Source organism: Callorhinus ursinus, unplaced genomic scaffold, assembly GCF_003265705.2.
Source record: "Callorhinus ursinus isolate GAN/ISIS: 27379988/994484 unplaced genomic scaffold, GSC_fseal_2.0 scaffold12, whole genome shotgun sequence".
NCBI classification, from domain to species: Eukaryota; Metazoa; Chordata; class Mammalia; order Carnivora; family Otariidae; genus Callorhinus; species Callorhinus ursinus.
Window position 1 is genome coordinate 30,963,877 of NW_027397074.1, and position 6,158 is coordinate 30,970,034.

The 6,158-nt window shown below is 38.2% G+C and overlaps 1 long non-coding RNA gene across 1 annotated transcript in view; it reads right to left on the bottom strand.

Moving 5' to 3' along the window:
* Positions 1–4,891, bottom strand: part of LOC141373787 (uncharacterized) — a 219,003-nt gene extending 214,112 nt beyond the window's left edge. The window contains exon 1 of the long non-coding RNA XR_012380110.1: positions 4,740–4,891. This is a non-coding gene — a long non-coding RNA (uncharacterized lncRNA). The remainder of the gene's footprint in view (positions 1–4,739) is intronic.
* Positions 4,892–6,158: the final 1,267 nt, after the last annotated feature.

Genomic DNA, 6,158 nt, shown 5'->3' on the forward strand with positions numbered 1-6,158 from the left:
ATCAGATAAAGGGCTAGTATCCAAAATCTATAAAGAACTTCTCAAACTCAACACCCAAAGAACAAATAATCCAATCAAGAAATGGGCAGAAGACATGAACAGACATTTTTCCAAAGAAGACATCCAAATGGCCCACAGACACATGAAAAAGTGCTCAACATCGCTCGGCATCAGGGAAACCCAAATCAAAACCTCAATGAGATACCACCTCACACCCGTCAGAATGGCTAAAATTAACAAGTCAGGAAACAACAGATGTTGGCGGGGATGTGGAGAAAGGGGAACCCTCCTACACTGTTGGTGGGAATGCAAGTTGGTGCAGCCACTCTGGAAAACAGTATGGAGGTTCCTCAAATAGTTGTAAATAGAGCTACCATAAGATCCAGCAATTGCACTACTGGGTATTTACCACAAAGATACAAATGTAGGGTTCCAAAGGGGTATGTGCACCCCAATGTTTATAGCAGCAATGTCCACAATAGCCAAACTGTGGAAAGAGCCAAGATGCCCATCGACAGATGAATGGATAAAGAAGATGTGGTATACATACACAATGGGATATTATGCAGCCATCAAAAGGAATGAGATCTTGCCATTTGCAACGACGTGGATGGAACTGGAGGGTGTTATGCTGAGAGGAATAAGTCAATCAGAGAAAGACATGGATCATATGACCTCACTGATATGAGGAATTCTTAATCTCAGGAAACAAACTGAGGGCTGCGGGAGTGGTGGAGGGTGGGAGGGATGGGGTGGCTGGGTGATAGACATTGGGTAGGGTATGTGCTATGGTGAGCGCGGTGAATTTTGCAAGACTGTTGAATCACAGATCTGTACCTCTGAAACAAATAATGCAATATATGTTAAGAAGAAAAAAAGAAGATAGCAGGAGGGGAAGAATGAAGGGTGGTAAATCGGAGGGGGGTACGAACCATGAGAGATCATGGATTCTGAAAAACAAACTGAGGGTTCTAGAGGGGAGGGGGGTGGGGGGATGGGTTAGCCTGGTGATGGGTATTAAGGAGGGCACGTTCTGTGTAGAGCACTGGGTGTTATGCACAAACAATGAATCATGGAACACTACATCAAAAACTAATGATGTAATGTATGGTGATTAACATAACAATAAACAATTTAAAGAAAAAAATAAAAAAATAAAATTTATATGGAACCACAAAATATCTCATATAGCCAAAGAAATCCTAAGAAAGAACAGCAAAGCAGGAAGCATCACACTCTCTGATTTCAGCCCTATTATAAAGTTATAGTCTTCAACACAGTACGGTACTGGCATAAAGTCATACAAATAGACCAACAAAACTGAACAGAGAGCCCATCATAAATAAGTAACTAATATTTGACAAGGAAGCCAAGAATACTCAATGGAGAAAATTGTCTCTTCAATAATGGTGTTGGAATAACTGGATCTTAAAAGAATAAAACTAGACACATATCTTAAACCAGGCACAAAAATTAACTTTTAAAAACTTAAATCCAAGACCTGAAACCATGAAAATTCTATTAGAAAACATAGGAATAAAGCTCCTTAACATGGATCTTGGTAATGATGTTTTAGATATGACACCTAAAGCATAAGCAACTAAATCAAAAACAAGCAAGTAGGAATATATCAAACAACAAAGCTTCTGCATAGCAAAAGAAACTATCAACAAACTGAAAAAACAAACTAGGGAGTGGAAAATTATTTGCAAACTATCTGTTAGGGGTTAATATCCAAAATATAAAAAGAACTTCTACAACTCAAAAATAACAACAAAAACAACCACCCAATTAAAAAAAGTTAAAGTATCCGGATATTTTTCCAAAGAAGACTTTTCCACAGACTAACAGGCATATGAAAAGATGATCAATGTCACTAGTCATTAGGGAAATGGAAATTAAACCACAAGATAATGGTGTACACATGAAACTAAAATAACATTGTAGGTTAGTTATACTTTAATTAAAAAGCCACACAGTGAGATATCACCATATGATGTTAGCATGGCCATCATCAAAAAGATAAAAGATAACAAATACTGACAGGAATATGGACAAAAAGGAACCCTTCTGCACTGTCTGTGGAATTGTAAATTGGTATAGCCACTATGGAAAACAATATGTAGGACCCTTAAAAAACTCCAAATAGAATGACCATATGGTCCAGCAATTCCACTTCTAGGAATATATCCAAAGGAAATGAAATACATTGCCAAAGAGAGATCTGCACCCCCGTTTATAGCAGCATGACTTACAATAGCCAAGACCTGGAAACAACGTAAGTGTGCATCAATGGATAAATGGGCAAAGAAGTTATGGTAAATGTATACAATGGAATATTATTCAGCCATAAAAAATGAGGAAATCCTATCATTTGCAACAACACAGATGGACCTTGAAAGTATTATGCTAAGTGAAATTAGTCAAAGAAAGACAAATAGGGTATGATCTCACAAATGTGTAGAATCTAAAACAAACAAAAACAAAAGCAAACTCAGAGAAAAGGCAGATTCGTAGTTACAACAGATAGAAGGAAAGGGAAATGGAGGAAGGTGGTAGAAAGGTACAAACTTCCGGTTATAAGATAAGCAAGTACTAGGGATCTAATGTACAACATGACAGCTATAGTTAACAATGCTATATGGTAACTAGTAAAGTTGTTGAGAATAAATCCTAAGAGTTCTCATCACAAGGAGAAAAAATACTATTTTTCTTCTTTCTTTTCTTTTTATTGTTTCTACATGAGAAGATGGAAGCTAGCTAAACCTATCATGTTCATTTCACAGTATATGTAAATCAAACCATCACTCTGTATACCTTAAGTTTATAGAGATATATAGGTCAATTATTTCTCAGTAAAAAATGGAAAATGTAAAAAAAACTTTAAAATAATAAAATAGTAAGGAGGGGACAGAGGAGTCACCAACATTAGCCTTCACTGTGTCACACGTTAGAGGTCAGATATTCTGGTAACATCTGTAAAAACGATGAAAAGAACTAAAAGCTACTTGCATGGAAAAGTGGAAAGCCTCCGAGGCAAGAACTCATCCAAAAGGAAGAGAGAGCAATCAATGACCCACTTGCTTCAATACTACATGCTTATTTTCAGAAGGGAAAAGTTATTCTGAGCATAGTCTCATGCCAAACTGGCACTAGTTGAGTACCATGAATTTCTATCTGGGTCCTAATGGAGAGAGAAGACCCTGAGTTAAAACCGAAAGGACATTTTGAGTTAATTTTTATGTATGGTGTTAGAAAATGGTTCAGTTTCCTTTTTTGAATCATTATGTCATATACTTGACACTAATGTAACACTGTGTGTCAACGATAGTCAAATAAAAACTAAAAAAATAATAATAATAAATTTTTTAAAACCCAAAAGGACAATTTTACTGAAAACTTTAAAACTCTGGAGCACAACTTGCATTATTTTGGTATGCCTCTAACAAATTTTAAAACAAAATGGTGGCACAAGGCACTCTAGTTTAACTTGCTCCAAATATCTGTGAAGCTCTGGAACTTTGAAGATTTCCATCATGCCCAATGGTCACAAATGTATCTAGTACATTTGTGTACAGTCTCAGCATGGGTAACAGAAAGAGCAGTAGTCCCTTCAAGACAGGAACAGGGAAGGAGTAGTACAATAGTTTAGATAGACCTGAAAAGTAGGAACAGTGCTACTGATAATGCTTAACATATTTCATTTGTCCTGGCAACAATGCTAGTACAGAAGGATTAGTATTAGCCCATCTGATACATGAGAAAAACTGAAGGTTTGAACACTGGCGATGTATAGTCCAAGACCACCAAGTTAGCAGACAGAAGCGAAAGTATTTTAATCCAAGCAATAGGATTTCCAGAGCTGAGAATTTTCTAAAATGTATCTTGAAAACTTTCTTTTTCTGTAAAAGTTCAGCTAGTAAATATTTTCCACTTTGGGAGTTTTAAGGTTGCTGTTGCACCTATTTAACTTTGTCATCGTAATGTAAAAGTAACCACAGACAATATGTATACAAATGGGCATGGCTGTGTTCCAATAAAAGCTTATTCCAAAAACTGGAATCAGCCGGATTTGACCCACAGGCTATAGTTTGCCAACTCCTGCCTTCTTTTAACTGCTGTGGCAAATGATTTGCTCAGCCATGAAAACATGTCATATAAAAAACGGCATTTAAGCCCAAACTACCTCTTTCTTTTCTTTGACTCTTAACCCTTGTGAAACTGTTAGATGTTAGTTACCAGCACTGATTTGTTTCACTTAGTGAGACTAGTCCCTTTGGTAACAGAGCTAGAAACAGACCCTTGATGTGAGTTTTCCATAATAAATCATTAATTTTTACACCTCTTTGGCTGCACCTGTTCATTGCCTGTATGCAGCTTGCTTACATTTACCCTGATCTTTTCTGACACCTGTCCTGGCCCAGCTCCTCTTTCCATTTTACTTCTAAGCCACCTTTTTATTTTTTTCTTTAAATCTGTGACTTTTTCTTTCCATTTGCGGTCCCTATTTCCCGTACGCAGCTGTGATTGCAACACATTTATTTATACCTATAGCATCTGTGTTTCTGCGGACGCCACATAAATTCTACGAACACTTCAAATGATGAGAGGATTAGCACTGGGTGGGCAAACTGAAAAGTTCAGTGTTGTTCAAAAGTTGAATTGTGTTAATATGGTATAAAGACAGAGAAAGACAGACAAGATGAAACAAACAAAACCTAAAGTGAAAGTAAACTCACCGCATTCCTCAAAGAGACTTGGATGACAGCCAAAAGGAATGTAACTACCAATACACACACCACTTTCTTTCAAAGAAACAAAAGAGAGAAAGAAAGGAAAATAAGGGAGGGAGAGGGAGCAGGAGGGGAGAAAGAAAATGAGAGAAACTGGGAGAAATTTCCCGACAGGTTAGAGAGTTTATTGCAAAGCTGACCCTTAAATTGAAGTCTGCTGATTCACCATCTAGGATTTTTTTCTACCTACCTGAGGCCTGAAGAGGTAGAAAGAAAGCATTTCTAAAATGGTGTTCCTTCTATTGATCTGACACATTGTATCATTATTCCTAGTTCTAATCACTCAGGCAAAATAATGAGCTGGGCTTCTTCCCACATTTGTAAATACAGAGCTTAGAGTTAGTTACGTCTTTAAAGAAATTTCAATTTTAAATACTCTCCTCAAATCAAGTGTCCTTCTTTCTCCCCTGCAAAAAATTTCAGGGCGCGCTAAACCTGTCCTTTGTCTTTTTACCTATAAGATGAATTTTCCTGAAGCACAATTCTGAAAACGCCACTCTCTTCACTCAAAAAAACATTTAGAGGATCCTCACGCGAGTATTTCCTAATCTTCAAATTTTGCTTTCCTTTTTCCTTCACCTACAACCAAAACAAACACACAAAGCATCTCGTTATCTCTTACTATTATTTTGTCAGAACCCTGGTTTCCCAGAGGTACCCTAATGAAGTGCCACACAGAGGGCGGCTCACACAACAGAACAGTATTGTCTCACAGTCCTGGAGCCTAGGAGTCCAAAATCGAGATTAGCACATTTCCAAAGTGTATCTGAAAGGGTTTTTTTTTTCCTGAGGGTCGTGAGGGACAATCTGTTCGAGCCTCTCTCCTAGCTGGCAATCTCACATTCCCGGGCCGTGGCAGCGCAAATCCAGTCTTTACACGGAGTTCTCCCTGTGTCTCTGTGTCCAAGTTCACCTTCTTTTTTTTTTTTTTTTAAGATTTTACTTATTTAATTGACAGAAAGAGAGAGAGAGAGAATGTGAGAAGGAACACAAGCAGGGGAAGGGGAGAGGGAGAAGCAGGCTTCCAGCCGAGCAGGGAGCCGGATGCAGGGCTTGATCCCAGGATCCTGGGATCATGACCTGAGCCGAAGGCAGACACTTAACGACTGAGCCACCCAGGCACCCCCAAATTCCCCCTTTCTATAAGGATACCAATCAGATTAGGGCAGACCTTAATGACCCCATCTGAACTTGGCTACATCTGCAAGAACCCTATTTTCAAATAAGGCCACACTGTGAGGTACTGGGGATTAATACTTTAACATATAAATTTGGGGGGAGGGGCAGAGACACATAATTAAACCCACAACAACCCCATTTGTATTCCCAGGCCTTAAGCAGAAGCATGAGACCTTTCCCCACTTT